Here is a 23,632-nt window from a genome sequence, read left to right as displayed (position 1 = left end):
TATATGTTACATGTAATAGACTAATTCATATGCAATACAAATGTTATACAGTATTAGCAAAAATACTATACACAGAAAGGTATTGTCAGTTGTCACAGTCACTGCAGTGGACCTGTGTATTTGTAACACTTTTTTGGTGTTATAACAGCTATTATTTAGCAATAAGTCAGTTTATCTAAAAGTCATGTTTTTCTAGCATTTGAAAACTTTTCTCATTCACATATGCTTATATACCAGAGAAGATTGGCATGAAGTTAAAGGAGACGTATAGGATAAGTGAAACACCCTCAAATCTCGTAGGCAATAATGCATGGTACTGATTTCACTCTGGGCAAAAAATTATCGTTAGGTTTAAAAATGACTCCTTTATTGGAGCTCCCCATAGCTTTGCTATGGTCCACCTGTGTTTCAAAAGAGGGGTGGGAGTGTTATAATGGTCCCTACCAGAATCACAGTAGTAAGATGATAGTCCTGCATTCACACAAGCAAAGACTGGCTTTAATTCCACTGCACAGTCTGACAAAGAAAGCAGCAATAGGGTTTCTGCAAAAATTTTCTAGTACATCATGCTAAATCAGCTGAATCATGTATCATAGTTTTTTTTATATTTAAAAGTGTATAATGCCCTTCACATTCTTGTTTTTTTCACATAATATGTCTCCTTTAAACAATCCCTGCCTAATTGAGAGGGTTACAAATATCATTGACAGACATTTTTAAGCAGAGGGATGGACATGGTGGCAGTCATAGATGATATATCTTGTTCAGCTTGAGAAAAATTGTGCATAGCTGAGAACTTCTCATCTGGAGGCGTTGATGCTAAATTAAGAAATTCAGCTGAGGCATTGTTTATTGCTTTAAGAGCTTCAGTTGTTGTTAGGGTTTATCCCAATAAGTCATTTGTGAAATCCCATCCAGTGCAAGCCAGCTTTATTTGTCCATGAATCATGAAACTATGTAACAATATTTAGAGGAAGCTCCAAGTCTGGTCTTCAGGCGTCATCAACCATGAATGTTTTCTGGTTATTCGCACAGGGGAATGACTAAACTGACAGCAATTCTGACAGAACCATCTGTACTACTGATTGATCCACCTGTGCAACTGTCTGGATATCCAGTCAACGTGAGTTATTGCTGAGGCTTGAGGTGTTTAAGAAACTTTGCAGGAATAATTTAACTAGGTTCCAAACAGGAAACAGGTAAAGCATAGAATGTATATGGTTAGTACTCTTTCCAAAAACCTGTAGCATGAAAATTAGATTTTTCCTTCAATATTGCCTTTTTCAAAGAGATAAAACAAATAAAAAAGTAGATTTCAATATGCTGTAATTTCATACTACCCATATCAAATACAAGCAAATGTGTTTTTCTGTTTGTCTTTGTATTTTGTATCTACTTTTTAAAAATGGAGTAAATAGCAGTGAAGATTGCCATTTTTAACACAGCATTGTATGACGACAGCTGCTTTTTTTACAATGAAATTTTACTTAGACACAAGAGCTGTGTGACTGTGCCCCCTAGTTCTCTATAGAAGTTGATAAAAAAAAAGATTCACCAATGACAATTCTACTGACCAAAAACTTAATTACAGATGCAAGAGATTCGACTAGTGAGAATGCTGATTCCCAGCACTAGGTCATCCAGCTTGCTCGTATCTTTCGTGCAGAGATTATTGTGTCTTTTTTGTCAATTTCATTATATTACACTGGAAACAAACATGGAGATAAAGCACAGACTTGTTCAGTGCTGGTAAACTGTTCAGTGTTTCCAACTTCAAATGCATGTACAGTATGAACAAAGAAAATCGAGCCATTTATACAGATCAGTTGGGATTCTCATTGGTGAATTAAATTGCATTTTCATGCTGCACCGGAGAGCTGGTGGAAAGTTTTTGTGCACTATTGCTTCAAGAATACAACCCTGATGGTTCTGGGCTACAGCTTCCATCATACTTAACCATAATAATAACTGTATAAAGTGTGGTTGAGCAGTGCTGCAAGTTGAAAATGTTATGCCAATACAAAATACACAGCTGAATAATTATGCCAAATTTTTGCACGCCAATACCTGTTAATTAGATGTCAATGCATGGATTACAGTTTAACAAACTAATCCCTAAATCAGTAAACTGAGAAAAGAGAAGAGCAAAAAAAAATAAAAACGTAAAAACAGACATTAAAAAATAAGGCACAATGGCAAATATTAGATATGTTACAGATAAGAATGTTTATTTGCATAAACAATTTGAACTTGGAAATAAAGATCCAGGGCTTTCACGAACACCATAATTAAGTGTACTGTACATTTCTGCCTCTCTTAATGCCAGAAGATCTGGTTTAATGCAATCATTAAGTTATAAAAAAACACACACACTTTTAATGTGGTTCTTATTTCATTTTGTGTGTTCTCAGAGATTCGATTATTCATTAATGTACCTTTTATATTGACTGACTTGGGTCATTTTCACGACTTACTAAATGGCTTTGAACCTTTAATGGTCATCTGAATGATTTTTAATGTTCTCTGAGTAGTACATACAGTACATTTCCTTCCATATTGGCTTACAATTACAGCCTGTCATTGGATTCAAAGGTTGTATAAATAACAGTCCAATATGCAAATCCATTTTTTCATTACTGATGCAAAGCAGTGAGGCCCTATTGTGCAGCAAACACTAACATTTTGTCTCCGAACGCTCCGAGACATAAAATAAATGAAGCATAGCTGTTGATTGTCTTTGGTCTGCATTATCTGTACAGGAACTAGTAAGAATGCTTTTCCATCTACCTCGCATGCTTCATTTTCTCACACTGGTTAATGAAGAGCTTCACTTAAATCATAATGTGCTGCTCTTTTGAAAGCACATTTTATGGCACTAAAAAGCTGCACTTGTTTATTAATGTTGCTGTTGCATCTATACCAGTATTGCATATTTCTGTTTGTAATAATGAACGACACAGCAAGCAGTTTCATATTTACATTATGCCTTTATGAATTTTGAGTTTCTCTACAATAAGTATAAAAGGATGAACAATAACTTTGTCAGTGCCACAAAATGTATTCTGATTATAAAAATAAAGCTAAAAAAGTCTATACTGTATATACTATGAATCAGTAGTATTACAGCTAGTGAACTGGTACATGTGATTCTAATAACAGGAATATGAATAGTAATATGTATATTGTACAAGTCAGAAGGGATATATATGTGTATATATATATATATATATATATATATATATATATATATATATATATATATATATATATATATATATATATATATATATATATATTCTGGATGGCAGGTATATATAAACCCCTTTTTTAGGTGTTGAGCCCTTTAAGAGCCAACCTTTTAGAGCTGCTACAGGGTTAACCAGTGGAGGTGTGGGCAGGACCTTCAAGGGGTTAAGCTAGTGAAGAGGCATGGCAGTAAGAGTTGTATGTGGTTGTTAAAATCTGTGAGAGCCCAGCCTGTTTCATTTCCCTGCATACTGGACTCCGGGGCAGATTCCCTGAAGGGCGAAGTGACTAACACTAGCGAAAATTTGCCAGAGTGATGTAATTTCTGAACTTTTCCAATTCCCTAACAGGTGCAGGCGTCACTTTCGCTAGCGAAGGACATAGATGCTAACTTTGATTCTGGCGAACGGACGTAATTCCGCAAACTCACTAAGATGCAGATTCTACTAAACGTTACCTCTTGTGCCAGACTTGCCTTCGCCACCACAGACCAGGCGAAGTGCAATGGAGTGGATAGGACTTCCTCAATTTTTTGTTGAAAAATTTTCTAAATCCTAAAAACCGCTGGCGTCTTTTACCTTTTTCAGGGTGATAGCCTGCAAAAGACCGTACATTTTTTTTTGGGTACCCGGTTCCCATGATCAGTAATTGTAGTAGAAAGATTATAAAGTATGTCCTTGAGAAAGGACCAGGTGGGACCGAAATGTAGGATAAGACAATAAAACAAGCATTCATTTACTACCAAAACTGTGCTGATCATTCGACAATCGGTTATATTCACAAAAATCTACCTTAAAACAGTTACATTGTGACTATCTGAAGTATCAGAATGTAATGAATAAAGTTATAACTTCCACCACCTAAGATGCAGTGAAATTACCCAGTGTATAAAATTACATCCAAGATTATAATTAAGAAAAAATATAGAAAGTCAGAATAAAGAAACAAAAATAAAAAAAAAACAAATAAGCCGCTTAGCAATTGGTGAGCCGTATGATTATCAACACATCGGGGTTATTTATCAAGCTCCGAATATCTGAACCTCAAATAATTAGTAGTTTTTGGAGCAAAAGTAAAACTACAAATTATTCTGATGGTCTAAAAACTTTGGCATCTAAAAGCTCTCGAGGTCCTGCATAAGTCAGTGGCGAAGGTCCCAGCGTATGCGCTGATGTCCGTACTGATAGTCGGACAACCCTTAACTCTTTTTTCGCAGTATTCAAGACTCTAGAAATCGATGCCCACTCGATAAAACCAAACCATGCCATTCGGTGCACATAGTTTGCAACAAAGTCACATTGCATAATTATATACAGTACCTCGCACAAGTGCAGGGTTATTCAGTAATCCTTTAATGGTGCACAATGGGGAACGTGGTTGCGTCGCTCATAGTGTGTATTGACGCTATCCTATACTATTATCTACATTTAAAATTATCTACATAAAAAATTTAGCTAAATGGAAAACAATTGTTATTGCTACTATTTATTACTAATTGGGTCTTCTATTTTTATTTCTTTTATGTCTTTTATTCAAATTAATGTACTTGGTTGCTACTAGCGATGCGTGAATCTGTCCCGTTTCTCTAAACGGAAAAATTAGCAAAACTGCATAAAAATTTGAAAAACTGAAAAATCGGTGTCAAATTTTTACACGCGTTACAATTTTTTTTTTTTCAACTTTTTTTGTCTCAGCGACCTTTTTTGTCCACATGTGTTAAAGTCAATGGCCGTTTTTTCTTATGCCGATGTTTTTGTCTCTGCATTAATTTTGTCTTGGCAGCTTTCTTGTCATGAAAAAAATGCTCACAAAATATTTTTGTTGCTTTTTTGCGAAAAAATTTGCAGATGGTGAAATGCTGAAATTCGATGTGAATCCATGCCTGGTGAAAACATTTGCTCATCACTATTTGCTAGGGTAATTTGGACCCTACTAACCAGGTTGCTGAAATGCTGAATAAATAGCTAAATAATAGTAAATAATAAAAAATTAAAGTCAATTGTAAATTGTCTCAGACCATCATACTAAGTTAATTTAAAGGTATACAACCCATGTAAGCCTTTATCGGGCCTTTGTGGGACTGCGTGGACCTCAATGTACTAACATGCAGGACTTATTTTAAATTTTGAACAATATACCTGATGCCCTAATTTCACTGTGGAATGACAGATAATAAATTAAATAGTAATTAAAAGGAAAATATATGTGTGTTTTTTTGTGCAAGTGTATATTTTCACAATGTGAATGTGAAGGCCAATAAAGTAAAAAAATAAATAAAAAAAAAATTTGATAAGAGAAGAAAAGGAATGTAAAAAGCAGTCCAGTTAGCTGAACGGTTGCAGCTAGGTGCAGGTGTGTAGTAGAGCAGCACTCATCAAGTGGTGTTCGGTATAGGCTGAACTAACTTTTTTGGCCTGTTTAAATTCACAGCCTCACCCCAGGGCTTTTTGTGACATCATGTTTCATCTATGAAGAGGAAGTACAGGTGGAATTCCCCTTTGAGCCACACAATGAATGTTATGCCAAGTAGCCCATAAAGGGTTAAAACTACGTAATTTGTATTTTTAGCTTTTCAATTTCATATCTACCTGCCATTCCCTAGTTTTCCTCTACTTACCATGTTACCAATTTAAATCTCTTCCAATGAAGTCCTCAGCTCTGTAAAGGTTTTTTTTTTATAAAAGGTGCCAATTTGACTGTAATCATGTATTTAGGAATTTCAATAGCAGGCGTGTATAGATGCTTTTTTTGCAATACGATGTAGCAAAAATTGTGGACCAAAAAATGTAATGGCGCACAATGAAATGGCTCTACACACATAAGTAACATACCACCTCACTATTTATTTGAATACTACAACCCTTAGGGGCCTATATACTAACATTCAAATTTCTATTTTTTTTTAAGATTTCAAGGCCCATTTACCAACATCTCATTTTAGTGGTTGTAGAAGTTTTTCAAACTATGAATAAACTCGCTTTCTCGAAAACTATTAGGGGCAGATTAATCAAGGGTCGAAGTGAATTCGAGGGAATTTTTGAATTAAAAGAATTCGAAATTCAAAGTAATTTTTTGGATACTTTGACCATCGAATAGGATACTACGACTTCGAATTTACTTCGATTTGAAGTAAAAAATCTTCCACTATTAGACCATTCGATAATCAAAGTACTATCTCTTTAAAAAAACTTTGACCTCAATACTTCTCCAACTTAAACCTGCCGAAGTGCTATGTTAGTTTATGGGGACCTACCAGAGCATATTTCTAAGTTTTTGGGTTTCGAAGGAAAATCGTACGATCGTATGATAAAATCTTCGAATTGTACGATTCGAAGTACGATCGTACGACGATCAGAATACAATCGTACAATGAATAAAATCCTCTGACTTCGAATTCGAATGTCGGAGGATTCTATTCGTTGATCGAATTTCGAAGTATTTTCCACTTCAAAATTCGACCCTTGATAAATCTGCCCCTTAATGTCATAAAATGTATTAATAGATCAGAAAATAAAAAGCTTACATGAAAAAAAGCTGAATTATCCAAATAAATATACAAAGAGAAAATAAAAAAAACACCTTTTCACATTTCTAGAGATTCGTGAAAAAAAAGTAGACATTCGAATGTTAGCAAATAGGCCTCTAATAAAAAACGACACCAAGTAAAAGCTTTCAAGATCCCATAAAAGTCAATGGAAGCTGTGCTTATACTATTGGACCTTTCTTGGGCCTATTAGAGTCTTTCAGATTTTATTTTCGCTAGTAAATGTCTGATAAATTCTAGAGGTTTTGTATTTTTAGCACATCGTTCAGCTTTTTTAATTTTTTTGTTCTTATTTTTTATATTCAGATCTTTTAATAACTTTCATGGCATTTGTGGTTTTAGAGAATTAGAGTTTAATCACGGTTTCAAAATGCTCTGGTACTACTAAAATTATAAATGGGCCAATTGCTATTTTTATTTATCGTCCATATTGAAAATATTTCATGTTGTCAAAATACAGAAGCTATAGATTCTTAGTCATTTCAAATAGATTCAAAGCTTTATCATTTGGGATGTCTACATTCCGAAATGATTATATTCTACAAAGAAACACAAAAATACTATTTCAAACCATCACTGAAAGCTCCACATATACACAGTCTAGGATACTCATTCTAAACATGATGATACAGTGAACTGCTGTATTAGGCTGTTGACACTTATCTTATCTGCAATTTAACCTGTGTTGCTTATGGATTGTTTCATAACCGAAAATATTTTATTGCTAAATTACACTTTGTCAAGAGAGTCAGTGGATGTAGACATGTCAGGGAACTGTAACTCAGTCTGTTGTCAACATTGTGTACTGAAGCAATAATAATCATTCCATCCCACAATAATCTATCAAGCAAGAATGACTCACTGACTTCACATATTGCTTTGACCCAGGCACAACAGAGATATATGGGCTATATGCACTGATAGTGTTTAATATTATTTACAATGAGCATATTAGCTTTAATTTGAATGTATACTACAAATTACAATAAAATCATTTTTTTTTTCTATGTAGTCCAATAAATTATTGAGTGCTTTAAAAAGGGTACTCTTAATCATTTTAAGAACATTGTTCTTAAAACCTTTTAAATTTCTATACTGTAGTAATAAATAATATTATTCTGTGTTCTTCTGCTTATGGGGGTAACTGCATTTATAGACTAAGCCATTAGTCTTAGAGGTTTGATGAATTTCTAATGAATTTAAAAGCCTCTTAATGTTCATTATGGGCATTACGACTAACTGTGTTGTACTTAAAAACATTTCAGCAACACCATGAGATATATTTCTCACAATTTATACAGTCAGAAGTGGGAAAAGTTTGCCTTCCGGACTTTAACGCCATTATCATTCATTTTTCATTTATTTGTGGTTATATGTTAATGTATTCCTTTTATTTTGAGAAATGTCATGCAAATATACAGTATATTGCTTTCAGAAAATCTATTTTAATTGTGTCTAATGGGGAAAATTGTGGTTTTGGGTCAACCTGTTGCAGTTCTGATTCTAGAAAACTAATGTAGTAGCTTGTTGTATGAAAAGCTGATATCCACTTACTGATTATTATTTTGACTGAAAATCAGAACCAGACGCTGTAATTTATATACACTTCTTAGTTTTGTGTCATATATTGTGTCATATTGTATTTTGTGTCATATACCTGTGCAGTTCAGTTAGCAGTGATTTTTGCCTTATCTTTCACGAGAAATCAGTAAAGAGTTTCACAGGTATGGGACCTGTTATCTAGATCGCTCATGACCTCTGGTTTTTGGATCTCCATAACTTGAGTCCAGTGAATCTGTTGCATATCCAAACACATTAAAGTAAATTGGTGACAATATTTTACATGCATCAATTTTTCTTTCAGTTTTTTTTTACACTTTTCTTAGGGCTAAAGAGTAATGACACATGTGTTATTTAATTTAATGTGGGCAAAAAAACCCCATAAACATTTCATGCTAAAGTAAATCACAGTGGGTAAAATATACAAATCCCATAACTGTATTAAATTTTTTGGAGGTTTTTTTTGGTTAGAATAGATTACCCAACATTTCTTGGGGAATGGGTTGTCTCTGATATGATATGTGATATGTTGTCACTGGGCTACATACAGGGTCGGACTGGGGGGCCCGGGGCCCACCGGGACTGGTGTCCAGGGCCCCCCTCTGGCCCCCGCTACCTACTTGTTAGGTGAATCACCGCTCGGCATAATTGCCCAGGTGGCGCATTGCGCATGCGCAAACAGAAACACCGCTCGGCGCGCATGCGCAAACGGCGCTGCGATGCGCTGAAATTTTTTTTATTATTTTTTTAAAATAAGGGGGACTGGCCCGACGGGGGCCCACTAGGGTCGGGGCCCACCGGGTATTTTCCCGGTATCCCGCCGGGCCAGTCCGACACTGGCTACATATCAACCCATGTATCACTGTCCAAACAGGGAACCTAAGGTTACTCCATTTCTGGTTCTTGAATTCTTAAAGGCTGACACATTGAAAAAAACTATTTTTTTTACTGTTTTGTTAGTGGCTATGATACTGCTGCATTTGCTTATCATTAGATCTCTGAATAATCATACTGATATTTAGACAAGCCTTTATTGTGAGAAGCAGATATAATTACACAGTGGTGTGATGAACCAAGACACAAACTTTATTGTAACAGTCTTCAATACAGCACTGGAGCACTGGAAGCCCGACTTTCCAATATACAATATGTAGCTGTTTCAATGAGCCTTCTAGCCACTTTGCTTTCCCCTGCTTCTCTTTTGTGTACACTGTGCAAACGTCACCGGGACTGCCCCACTGCAGTCCACTTCCACTAATCTACACCTGAATGCTTCAGTCCCTCACTGGACAATTTCCCGGCCCACCCCCAAACACTAACTCTTCATTAAGGTCACAGATTGCCCTTGCCGACTACCTTCCAAAAATTCTCCTAACTTCTACCTAGTCCCAACAAGGCACAACCTTCCACCTTGTAGGGCTCAGAAGTTTTTCCTGCCTCTTGATGTTAACAGGTCAAAGAGGAAGTTCCTGGCTCCTGCGTTCCCTTATATAAGACCTTAAACCTTCCATTTATAAGACCCCTACCTTAAAGATCAACCTGAAGGGTTGGTTTCACCTACCCCAAACTAAATATAGCCTTAACTATTTATATTTGAAATAAATACAAGTTTACCATGTAGGTTATTGTTAAAACTTAACAAATAAGCAAATGAGTTTATATAGTTCCTTGATAGATTACTGGCATCTCTCCTGAAAGAGATACTGACACCAGAAAATAACCTTTTTTAACATCTACCATAACATTGTCTTTGACTGCTATTTATAATTTTGCCATAAAAAAAGTATTTGCCTAATGCTTTTACACTACCTTTCTTAACCCATGTTTCTCTATAAGGGGGCTGCCATATTTGTGCAGCAGGAGTCCATTAGCATTAAACTCTTAACTGACAGGTTAAAAAGGGACAGTCAGGTCGGCAAAACAGTCAGGTTTAGGAACTTCAAGTAGCAACTACTTACAATAGCAGAACTATCAGCTAATAACAATCAACTTGACCCATAGGTAACTTTTAATGTAGATTAATATTTTGAAAAGTATTTTTTTGTGTCACTATGACTTTAATGAGTTTGGAGGAGGGGACAATGGAGGAAAACATTTTCTTAGCATTACCTGAAGAATCTTGACTCCAAAAGCCTCCAGTGGCTTATCATGGTAAAGCATCATCCAAGAGAGCAGAGTTTACATCTGGGTCTTGACAGATTTGAAAAGCTTCTGCAGTGAAAAAAATGAATAGTGGTTATACAGTATGTTGCAACTCTAAATGTAATGCATACCAAGTCCTTGTAAAGCAAATATAAATGAATAGCCATGGACACAAGTGTACCTTGAAATACAGGTAGGCCTATTCAGATGCTATTAAAGTATGAAGAACAGTATGAAAAACACGAGCACAATCTAAATTAATTATTAGTATCTCTGCCATATCTAATGTGAATGGGGCAATACCAGTTTATCTATTTTATAACTTTTTAGGATTGGGTTCACTCATTGTTTAGATTTAACTTCCTACATTACGCTGTTTAGCACACAGATGAACAAATTGTTCACACTAACAATATAATATGGCCTCGCAGGGAGGGAGTTTTGGGAGCGGGTTGACCTCAATATGCTGTAATTTTTATGGTTACAAAATAAATACTGTACATTGTACAACAAATGAGGATTCAACCTGAGCAGTAGCTTAACCTATGACACATAACAGATGAAATTTTGTTCTAACCTGTATTTCTGCACAAACTTTTCTTTAGTATTGCTAAAAGAGAATGTTCTTTAGTAAACTATAAACTAAATAGAGGTACATGTATATCTACATGTGGTTCATTATCCATAGCAGGCCTGGAACACCACTATTCATAGTCCAGCACATTTTCTTAAGCATCAATGTATCATCATAGATTATAGATGATTATAGATTTATAGATATATAGATTTGATTACACTTTGAACTGCATTTAAAATGCCTTTTACAGTAAGGTCACATTACATTTGTTGATAAATGAGAAACATTAGCAATAGTAGATACATTTTACTTTTGATCTGCAACCTAAATAATAAGTGCAAACCTTGGAGTATGGAGTCATAGTTACAGTATATTGTGATATTATGCTTTTGCAGCTCTCTATTGTCTTGCAATCAGACTGGTACCAGTGGTCTCAGCAGAGAGATAGTACTGTGGGATGGTAACCTGGAGGCATGTATTACAAAGACAGTACTCTTTGTTTTATTATTAATAATATTTTGTCCCTCTTGGAGACAAGGTACATGCCAAACCCTTTGCAGTGTAGAGTTAGCAATAACATAGCAAAAAATTTAAAGGCTGAATTGGAAGAATTTCTATTTTATTTTTTGATATCCTATATGACTTCATAAGTGTGCAATCCTGTATAACTGAAACAATTTCGTTGCCTTTTTTAAAAAATGTATAATTAAGGATCCATCTTATACCAACCCAGTGAGCTAATATTATGAGACTGGCTAAAAGCAGAATGACATTTCTGAGAATTGGTGCACTCTGGTACAGTATTCGCTGCATATTATTCATTTGCCCTTCATTAGAATACTGAGCTACTTAATTTCCCGAAGCTGCATTAACCCAAGATCTCTAATAACAGCTATCAATGCCCTTTGGCTAGTTATGATAAGAAAGGGTATTGATTTTAACTGTATGGTGCTGGGCTTACTTAATTATAGAGTGGTTTACACAGACATCGATGGTTCTTCCAAGATTCTAGACATGTTTAACATATTTGGCTCTATTTGCCCTATTTTGAGTAACGATAAAATCACAGTTATTTGGAAAGCTTGTATTTCAGGCTCTAAAGTGAATTATTATTATAACGTAAACTTTTACATTTTTGACCAAATTCAATGGATGCCTGACTGGCTGCAAGTATAGCTGTGTGCACTGGTCACAATGCTTATTTTCTACTGTTTTGGAAACCAAGACTTAAATTTGTGCAAATATTGATATTTTGAATGCAAATATACTGTTCCTGGTATGTGTGTGTTTGTAAGTGGGTGTGGAGATTAAGTTGATTTAATAAGATTGAAAAAGAGGAGCAATTGTAGATTGTAACTAAGAATTAAATAATAATGTCTTCAACCAATTATTTAGTTGAAAAGCAAATCAGGCAAGCATTCATGCTCAATAATACAGCTGGGCTGGCAGACATCCCTCGTAGAAGGCTTCATTGGAAAGAAGCGTTTGCAAGCTGGGATCTCCCATCTATGCAATTAAAAGCAAAAAAGTCAAATTGGCGCTATATTCGAAGTGTTTGATTGTAGCTCCCACCAAACATATCCACCTTGCAGGACTAACACATCGCTTGAAAATGTATTCTGTGGGCAAGAACAAGAAAAGTCCTGGTGCAGAATATTCAGGTACACATGTGCTTTAGAAAAAAGAGGCTTAGCTTGGGGAGCACTCTATGGTGTGGTGTCATCAGGCACATGACACGTGTGCATGGTACCACATGATTTGGTGGACCAATGGGAATTCAGTTAAGAGGAAGTACCACATGAGGGGAGGCACTGTGTTTGTTTTTTAAGGGCAACCACATGGGAATGGCGCATATCCTCCTGAGGAAGCATGGCACACCACGTGAAACACAAACAGGAATTAATATTGTGGATTTGGACTGAACATTTGTTCAATGCTGTTTTAATTTTGAATCTTATTGTGAAGATTGAAGTAACTGTGTTGGGCCTATAGACCTCTTAAAACCTGGTGAGTAGGTATTCTCTCCAAAGAGGTTTCTTATTACATTTATTAGTGGGTTACCATAGTGACATGGTGGATGTGTTTTTTGCACTTTTTACTCAGCACATACTTATCTGGATATCGTGCACCAGGAGTTTTCTTGTTTGCGCTTCCCCTCAGAATACATTTTCAAGCCTAAAGGTTTAATAATTGTATAGTCTCCTGTTTCCACTTATTAATCAGCATTAGTGATATCTGTCCCAAAAGGCATTGACGCCAACGTTTGTTTTTTATTTGTACAAAATGCATTAGAATCAAGGGGCCTTTTGTGTGTCTTTGCACATGCATTGGAATCAAGGTGCGTTTTTGTTCCTTGTGCCAAAAATGCATTTGATTCAGTCTTCCGTAGAGTTTTTTTTTTGTTCCCTTAAAATGGATCATCAGAAGCCATCCATTTAGACTAGAGGAAAAGAACTTTCATTTGAAGCGGCGTAGGTGGTTATACACAGTGAGGACAGTGAGGTTGTGGAATACCCTGTTGGATGAGGTTGTGAAGGCTGATTCCTTTAATACCTTTAACAGGGGCTTGGATAATTTATTGGACAAGCATAATATTATGATACTAAAATCTACAATTAATATAGATATTAGTGTATATTGTTTATGTGAGGGTATGGAGGGGTCAGTGTGTGTATGTATGGATGTGGAGCTGTTGAACTTGATGGACTTTGGTATTTTTTCAACCCAACTTAACTATGTAACTATGTAATGGTATTTTTGTTTGTGTATGTGTACAAATGGTCATTGGCCTTTTCTCACAAAAAAAATGCATTTGGAGTCAGTGGGTGTTTATTTACAGCTAAATATTGCCACAGTGTTGGGATCACTATGGTGTGTCTAGTATAGCAGAATCTTGGTCAGTAAGACATTTTGCAATAAAGTATTCCGGGTTCTATGGTTATGAAAATGTCTAGAAGGAGGCATATGCAATCCTTTCTCCCTTCCTTCTCCTAACCAATTATAGCAATGGAAGAATTAGCAAATAGTGTACCATGTATTATTAGTTAAGCATACCCTGAAAGCTGTATTGCTGTGCATGTTGCCATTGTGTGAAGTAATGTATATTGATGGAAACTGCTAAAAAAAATCATGATGATGTAGTCACATGAATTTTTCAATAGCATGTCAATAAGATTGTTATTGGTTATTTTTTCCTTTTTAAATGATTTACGCATGATTAAAAAATCTCTTGGTCCAACAAAAACAAGATTTTCAGACTAGCTGTTTTTGGCAAAACCCTTAAAAATCTCTAGGTCCAACAAAAACAAGATTTTCAGACTAGCTGGTTTTGGCAAAACGCTTTTCTTGTATCTCAAGAGGTCCCCACTGCTCATTAGCTAATGTATCCTTCAAAGACAGTTTTTCCTCTCCCTGTTTTTGTTTTTGCAAGGATCAGTGAAGGTATTTGATACATTTCTTCTAGCTCTGAAATTGTAAAAAGCACTATGTCTGTGTACCTGATGTCTGATTACAAAGCAAAAACTACACAGTAATCACACTTTCTAGACATGACTACTCACCTCTTTTGTATTTAGGTTTTGGGTGACTATTTTGAAAAACTAAGTGGCCACAGATGTAAGAGATTTTGGAATTATCCATGTCTTATTGACAATGTAAATGTGTGCCAGTCTGTATCTATTAGAATTTGTAAAATTTTTCAGATTTGGAAAGTATTTTGTGATGTGTTTTAATGGCTATGCTTAGTTTCATATTCACTTTTATTTTTTATTAAAGACTGGAAAATGCTGATCAAATAGAAAATCAGATGCAACATGAGCACATACAAAGGTTAGTTTACTTCAAGACTTAAATTATTCCTTAACTGCTCTGTTTCATAGCAGAGGTAAGTGGAAATGTTACTTGCAGCAATATCAAATCTGTCTGTTTTACTAAAAGAAGCCATTTGCAAAATAAACACATTTCCGTGTCTGACATATTTATTTGTATAAGTTATGCAATGTTTGATTCATGCTATTTTGCTTTTTGAGCTCTTTGTTGGTCTTATTTTTCCCCAAAATCTTTTCAATTCTGTCATCAGTTTATAAGACCTGTTATTTAAAATCATAAAATGTCATACAAAGTTGAGCTTAAACACTTCTTGTAGTATGTGTTTTTTTTCAGTGTTCATTGTACAGTAAATGAGAACATGTAATATTTTCAGTTTCAATCTTGGAGGCTTTATTTAGGCTTGACAAGTACAGCTGTGGAATAAAAACAATATGAAAAATATAAGGGCTGGTATTTTATATACGGTAACAAGTGATGTGCGAGTCTCAAAAACTTGATTTGAGAGCTCCCAGGCATACCTGACCTCTCTGAAAATTATTACACTCTGGTGCTAAGGGAGATCAGAATCTACCTATAATAAAATTAAATAAATAAAGAACACAAAACTGGCACACAGAATTATAGTTCCATATGGTGATCCCCTGCATTTCTAGCGTGAAACAGGCTGTTTTGGGGGCATGCCATTTTGTCAGGTGTACACCTGAAAAACATTTCTACATTATCTGGTGAAAAATACAAGATAGCACTAAAAATTATCGTTTACGTGCACTGTATGTCTTCAAAAGCTTTCTTTGAAAATAGAAAAGTCTTAATTATTGTATTTAGCAAAAAAACAACAAAAGACCTGTTTTGTGTATTTGTCTTGTTTTGCTAGTCGTTACAGCTCAAGTACTTGTTTTTATAATTTTACAGATGTTGAAATGTTTTTTTTTTAATATAATTTAATTTGTTCCATCTGTGTAAAAATGTCAACTTGGAGTAGTTCAAAAATAGAATTTAATTTTATTTTGGCTGTTAATGAAAAAATGCAAAGAGCCTTTATTAAAACATGGAAGAACACAGATGTACTGGAAAGAATCATATTTATTTACACCATCTGTCAAAAGAGTGGATTTTGGTACTATTTAAATTAGTGAGTAAGTCTACTTTAACAGAGATATTGTCAATTTCTTTGAATTAATGATGCTAGACAAACTGTTTAGCAAAACTGGTGTTATTGCACAAGGCAATCAGAAAAAACTGATGTATTGGGTGTATGAAAATGAAAGACCAGATCACATAACTAGTAGAGCCAGTAAAGTCTTAAGCATCATTTCTGCTATTTTGCACAATACTGAGAGTCCAATAAACATTTCTGTATAGTAGACTTACAAATGATGAGATTATAATAAAAATACATCAGCTTGATGAATAGTGCTTGAACATGAACCTCGATATATACCATACAGCTGAGGGACTTCATCTTGTCATGAAAAAGTTCAGTGGGCCATTGGCACATGCTTTTAGGGAGTAACATGAGAGAAGAAGTAATTTTGACAACTAACTTTTATGCTCCACCATTTATTTGTAGGAAATCTCCCATTCAGTAATCCCTTTCAATATCACAAAGTCAATATTTCCAATATCTACATGTAACTTTCAACATCACAGGGACATGTGGTTAGAACTTCCTGTTGTAGAAAGCTTTGAGAGAAATTTAAGATCAACTTTTGACTGTGTAAATATCAGTTTGTGTGTATGGTACTGTGTACACAGTAAGCATTATTTCTTGTGTGATCACACCATGTAGATGGAAGAGACTTTATTAATGCACATTAAAAAGACACATATTGTTCATTATTAATTATGGGAAAAAAGTGTGATATCAGACATAATGTTCTAACAATATTTAAAAAGATCATTCTAAACATTTCAAGCCTAGTAAATGCAACAAGCAAAACATATAAACAAAAGGGAATTCTGGAAGATATTTTTGTCCAGTATCTCGCTCATCTTCCCTAAAGAGAGATAAGTCTTGCATTTGTATTTTGGCAGCATTTTTTTAGAGAGCCTCTGACAGATGTACGCAATTCCTTTTGTTTTAAGTAAGGCACTTACTGTACAAGTACATTCTGCTCACAAAAGACTAACAGCTTTTTTTTCTTTGCAATATTGAATTAATGATTGACTGCAACAGAAAATTAGGAATGTCTTGAAAACTCTTAACTAAAAGATCATATAGCTCAGCTATTAATCACAATAGCAGATGTGGTCATGCAACTCCAATGCTGGAGTTGTTGCATGAAACTGTGCTATTTATTAATTAAAGGCAGTTTCATCTAATCATCTAAAGCCATATCAATTTGTTCTGATGAAATAACCACAATGTGCTTAAGGACGCAGGGAAACTTCAAAAGTGGTGTTAGCTCCTGGGTTCCCAGTCTGTGTCGACTGACAGTACTTGCTCCTAAAGGATTGGATGCAGCATTTTATAATAAAGCACTGGAAATTATGACATCCATTTTGCTTTAACTCTAGTATATTCTGATTTAGCCTATTAACAATACAAAGTATACACAGTTCACTCACAGTAATACAAAGAAAGCACAATATTCCTTGAAGATTTTACTACCATAATATTCCCAAAAAACTCTTTATTCCTCTTGTGAAATCACAGCTATATCTTTCATGTTAGTCCACTAAAAAGACAAAATCCAGTTATTACCAATATGATGAGATGATTGCATTTCATATAGTTTAAAATTAAAGGACCCTTTAAGACATTTATCATTGACTTAAAGGTCTTTTAGATACAAGCAGAACGTGAACACTTTGATTTTTCTGGATTCTCTAAATATGTATGTTTTTCCTGTAACAACCACATTGGATCTAGTTCTTGAGAGGGCTCAGCACCATCTGTTTACTGTGTAGTTCAAACAAACTCACTTTAAATAAGTGGTCCTTCCCACTGAGCTTGCGTTATAATATACAAACTGATTATCCACATTTCAAGACACTGGTATATTGAATTTTTTGAAGAAGCCATGTCTAATCTTTAAAAGAGGTGCTTTTAGGAGTAAACATAAATCTGTTAGGATACTGGCATAGAATCTATCAAAACAACAAAATTAGAAAATGTTAGGGATAAAACTAATGCGTATGTAAATATTGGCACTTTAAAGAAAGCACACATCTTAGCTTGAATAGCCTTATAAAAATGTGCCTTCATGAGGTCAGGTTAGATTAATGGACTTTAAGGGGCCCATTCACTAAGTTCGAGTGAAGGAATAGAGGAAAAATTGTTTGAATTTAGAATCTTTTTTTCACTACTTCGACCATCGAATTGGCTACTTCGACCTTCGACTATGACCTTCGACTTTGAATCAAATGATTCAAACTAAAAATCATTCGACTATTTGATAATCCTAGTACTGTTTCTTTAAAAAGTTCTTCGACCCCCTAGTTCGCCACCTAAAACCTACCAAGGCCAATGTTAGCCTATGGGGAAGGTCCCCATAGGCTTGCTAGCAATTTTTTGATCGAAGGATAATCCTTCGATCACTGGATTAAAACCATTCGAACCGTTCGATTCGAAGGATTTAATCGAACGATTATTCCTTCGATCATTCGAACGAACGAATTGCGCAAAATCCTTCGACGATATTCAAAGTCGAAGGATTTTAATTCGGCAGTCGAATATCGAGGGTTAATTACCCCTCGATATTCGACCCTTGATACATCTGCCCCTAAGGGTGGTTTCTAATTATATAAAGTACTAGTCAAGTGCACCAGATCTCAGCCTAAAATAACTTTTTATAAAATTTGATATTTTGTAAAAAAAAAAAAAAAAAAAAGGCACAGTTCTTATTGTTTTTCTTTTCCCGGTTATTTATTATGATACAGAAGTATAAGTGCTTTAAAAAACAAAATGTATTTCACATAAAATCACAATATTTATCAAAATCAAATTTTTCTTTCGGCAGCCTGTTTTAGCTACATTCTCTACCACAATATTTATTTAGATAAACAAGCTGATGTCTCACTGGAAAGGTCAGAGTACAATTAAGGTAATACAGAGGACTTTAAAATGGGGGAGATTTTCCATAAAAGTAACCAATGAATTTTATTATTTTAAACAACTTAAAAATTTAACTTCCCACCAAATAAGGCATTTATGCTGTTGGCATGGAGCTTCTGGTATACGGCTACATGATATGTACACCACGGAGCACATTTACATAGCTCGAGTGAAGGATTAGAATGAAAAATACTTTGAATTTCGAAGTATTTTTTTGGCAACTTCGACCATCGAATTGGCTACTTCGACCTTCAACTACGACTACGAATCAAACTATTCGAACTAAAAATCGTTTGACTATTCAACCATTTGATAGTTGAAGTACTGTCTCTTTAAAAAAAACTTTGACCACCTACTTTGCCACCTAAAACCTACCGAGCACCAATGTTAGCCTATGGGGAAGGTCCCCATAGGCTTACCTAGTAATTTCTGATCGAAGGAAAATAGTTCAATTGATGGATTAAAATCCTTCGAATCGTTCAATTCGAAGGATTTAATTGTTCCTCTGATCGTTCCTCTGATCGTTCAATTGAACGAATTGCGATAAATCCTTGTATTTCGATATTCAAAGTCGAAGGATTTAACTTAGATGATATTCGACCCATAGTAAATGTGCCCCCACCTGTCCTCCCACATGTTTGAACACAAGCACAAGGTTAAAAACAGCTGCTTGAAATAAAGGGCAAGCTTCTGCTACTAATAGCCACAATCTAAAGTCACCTGCATGTTGTTGTGCTCTGTAAAGACACCTGATATTATACCAATAGCGATCTCTTAAACAAGTACTTCATTTCTCTAAACTGTTGTTGTCTGGCCTAGTGCTACCAGTCACGTTCAGCTGCCTCTTAACACTCTCTAGAGACACCAGCAATTATAACAGTAGCATTCTCTTAAACGAGTGCACAATTTCAATTAACTGTTATATTATAACATATACTGTATATCAATACACTTACACATAGATCTATGGTACATTAATTTTAATGATTAGGATACAAATCAGCCAGATAATATCTGTTGGTGGACTGTAAATGGTACTTTTTAGTTAAACAACACTGTCACGGTCAGCACCCTACACCAGAACAGATGCCAAGCACCCTGGTCACGGCTAGACTTCACCAGTTAAGTGACCGCCTTTGGCGTCGGGAGGAGCCCTCGGCTTACTCAGATGCCACCTGGACTTAACGAGAGGTGCAAGGCATAAGTTCTGGCAGGCAATGGGGCACAACTGTTTACAAGGATACTAGAAGATAGGAAGCCACCAGGAACAGGCAGGCTGGGCCAGCACCAGCAGTGAGAATAGTCAGACAGGCCAAAATCAGGATGGAGAGCATAGAATCTTCGATAGACAGGCTAGGTTTCAGGATAGGAGAGAACAACGAAGTTTCAGTCAGGCAAGGGTCAAACACAGTAGATCAGGACAGGAATCAATGTAATAACACCCAGGAACAAGCAAAGTGAACCTAACAATGGGCAAGGTCCTTTGATCCAATTGGGCTTTAAATACCTTTAAATCTCGCGCCAATTACACGCTGGCGTAATGACGCCAGCGCGACTGCGCCTATAAATGATGAACGTGCGCGCACCCTAGAGGAAGCCGGTACAGGAGGAAGAGGGAGCTGCGCAGCGGGCGTCCACGCCGAAGGAGCGGCGGTGGACCCCGCTGCCCACTAGACCACCAGGGTAAGTCCTGACAGACACATTCCACAAAAGGCAATGTCAAAAATCTTATATTTTTAAGAAACTATTAAACAAGCAGTTGTAGCATTTTAGAGAAACTACAGTACAGATGCAGCCACTTTGGTTTGTCTGTTTGACACAGAATAACTAAACACAGATATCCCATTTATCTCATTTAACACAGAAAACTGTGACACAACATCCCATCTAATTAAAGCATTCACCATTGTGAACAATGGTGCTTTGGTATGCTAATGAAAAGGTTAAATGCATTAAATGAGTTAAGATAACTTTAGATAACACAGTTTCTTCAATTAACTCTTAGTCATGACGCATTTAACTCACAAATCCAAGTGGCTTCATCTGTATATCAGTGCAGAGCATGTGTGTACCTTATTACTGTGCAAAACCATGTCATTTCACTTGCCCATTCACTTTAATGCAATTTGGCAAAAGTTCACAGTTTCTGTGAATTTTGATGTCGTTTTGTGAATTCCGCAAAGTGATATTATTAAAGGATTAACAAATTATAGAATGACCAAAAAAACTCTGTGATGCCAAGCATTCTGAATATCAAAAACAAGTATTAAATACAGTATATTTTGTAATGTTGTCCAAATTCCAATATTATAGAATTTACAAACCCAACATTTCAAAACAATGCCCATGCAATGTGGTGAAGAATTTATTTAGACACTGATGTGAATTTAAAAAGTATACATTTCACATTTCCTTTAGCATGAATTTTAAAATGCAGCCTTGCACTGGGAGTTGCTGTCAGTTTATGGTTAACGGTTTTCCTGATATGGTTGACTACACTGCACAAGAAATGCATATTTAAAGTTTTTATTTTTTTTATTTTTAAAGAAGCATGTGCGGCTCTTGTCTGTGCCATGTTAGAAATAATACTAAAACTTGGGAGTGTATTCATTCACTTCAAGGGAATGAAATACAAATATTTTATTTTATATAAGAGCAGGAGTTAAATAGGTGTTATTCATTGCAGACAAAATGGACCTCAGCATCATGCCTAAAAAAAATGAATTGTAGCTCAGGCAATGACAGGTATAAAAGATTTCAAGACATTTGGGAAAACTTTGCCATTTCTATGCCGTTTTGGCCCTAAGAATGACTTTTAACTTGATGCCTGTTCTGTTACTTAGCAACAAAATACTCCGAAAATAAACTGCTAAAATGTAAACAAATTAAAGCAGATTAATTAAAAATGTTGAGCTCCTCAATGTATTGCATTTTAATAGCATATGTTATCAGAAAAAAAATCCAAGTTTTGCTGTTGATACTTTTCAAGAGAACCTATAAACTAAAGCTCACCTACTGGGCCTTTAAAGCACATAAAAGACAGTTTTCAAATCTCACCTTCAAACCAGTTTTTCCCTTATTGGAGCTCTCTAATGTGGTACAGGATTTCTCTATTGTCTTATGAAAAACCAGGAAAGTGGTTCCTCAAGAAGCACTTTGGGAAAATGGAATCCCTCCCCTTATTTTTATGCAAAATGCAGGTCCTTGGAACGAAATCAAAGTTTCTCTTTTGGATGAACTCCTCAATTCCAGTTTCTGCTTATGAAACATCTTCCCTGGATTTGCATATATTGATCACAAAAAAACGACATTGCACTTCAGAGTCAATAACGGCAAAAACAGATTTCAGTCAGCTTCTGAGCAAAAGCTACCCTGGCTGTGCTTTTAAAAGTAATGCAGCTTTAGTCAATCAGGTGTTCTAATAAGATTTAAAAATTAATAATAATAATAATAACACTAAATACATAAGAAACACAGAAGCAAAATATTGTTTTTATTACCAGAATTTCTTCCAGCTGTTTTGCATTGAAATGTCAACACAGGAAACATCTTCTCAACCTAGTGTGCTGCTTGTGTCATCAAACTCTTTCAAGGTAAGTCATAACCTAGTGGCAAATTTACTTAAGGGTAAAGTGGCTAACGCTAGCAAAAATTCGCCAGCGTGATGTCATTTTGCTACTTCGCCGATTTACTAACGCATGCTGGCATAAATTCGCTAGCGAAGTGGACCTACTCTAGCGCTACTTCGCACCCTTACCCCAGCCGAAGTTGCGCTATGGCGAAGGTACGTAACTATGCTAATTCACTAACTTGCGGATTTTACTGAACGTTACCTCTTGCGCCAGACTTGCTTTCGCCACCTCAGACCAGGTGAAGTGCAATAGAGTAGAAAGGACTTGCTTCAAACAAATTGAAATTTTTGAAAAGTCCCAAAAAACGCTGGCGTCTTTTACTTTGTTAAGGGTGATAGGCTGAGCCCACTGTATAGTTTAGGTGATGGCACCTAAACTATACAGTGGGCTCATGTATAGGGCAAAATAACAACTCTATTTTATTTTATGAAGCTTTCCCAGGCTTGTGTAGTGTAATGTATTTGCTGCTACACATACGTCCATTGTACTTTAACTTGGCGCCGTATGCAAATTAGGCGTCGCTATCGTAACTTCGCTTTGTTGATAAATTAACGCTAGCGCAACTTCGCTACATTTCGCCTCCCTGGGCGCAACTTCGGATTTTAGTGAATTTGAGCAACCCTGGCAAAACTACGCCTGGAGAAGTGCGGCAAACCCGTTGCTAGCGCATTTTTCAGAGCTTAGTGAATTTGCCCCTTAGTGATGAATTTACTCTTTATACTTTGGTTGGCTTAAATTGTTCCTCAAGTCTGTATTAGGGCTTTGCAAGAAAGAGTCATAAAACTAAAACCATAAAATATACCATTTGATACTTTCAGACAGAATTATTATTACACCCAATTCATTTCCGTTTTTTTTAAACATTGTTCAGAAATAGAATAAAAATTGCACAGATAAAGACTAGTCCAATGTTACGAGGTTACAACAAGTGTATATAATGCAATTAATTATACTGTGTCATTTTTTATAATTACATTTGAATCAACAAAAACAATTTATAATATAAAACAAAACAAACACCTGGGCATATCCAATAGCATTGTAAT

The 23,632-nt window shown here is 35.5% G+C and overlaps 1 protein-coding gene across 4 annotated transcripts in view; it reads left to right on the top strand.

The window, feature by feature from the left end:
• Nucleotides 1-23,632, top strand: part of lingo2.S (leucine rich repeat and Ig domain containing 2 S homeolog) — a 723,222-nt gene that overhangs the window by 261,223 nt on the left and 438,367 nt on the right. For 3 of the 4 annotated variants that reach the window (XM_041580104.1, XM_041580101.1, XM_041580102.1), the window contains exon 4: nucleotides 14,844-14,897. The exons of the other annotated variant lie outside the window; for it this stretch is intronic. The gene's annotated coding sequence lies outside the window, so the exon portion shown is untranslated. The remainder of the gene's footprint in view (nucleotides 1-14,843; nucleotides 14,898-23,632) is intronic. 4 annotated transcript variants of the gene reach the window in all.

This window comes from Xenopus laevis, chromosome 1S, assembly GCF_017654675.1.
Source record: "Xenopus laevis strain J_2021 chromosome 1S, Xenopus_laevis_v10.1, whole genome shotgun sequence".
NCBI lineage: Eukaryota > Metazoa > Chordata > Amphibia > Anura > Pipidae > Xenopus > Xenopus laevis.
The sequence above is the reverse complement of the archived record's forward strand: the minus strand, read 5'-3'. Positions and strand labels throughout refer to the sequence as shown.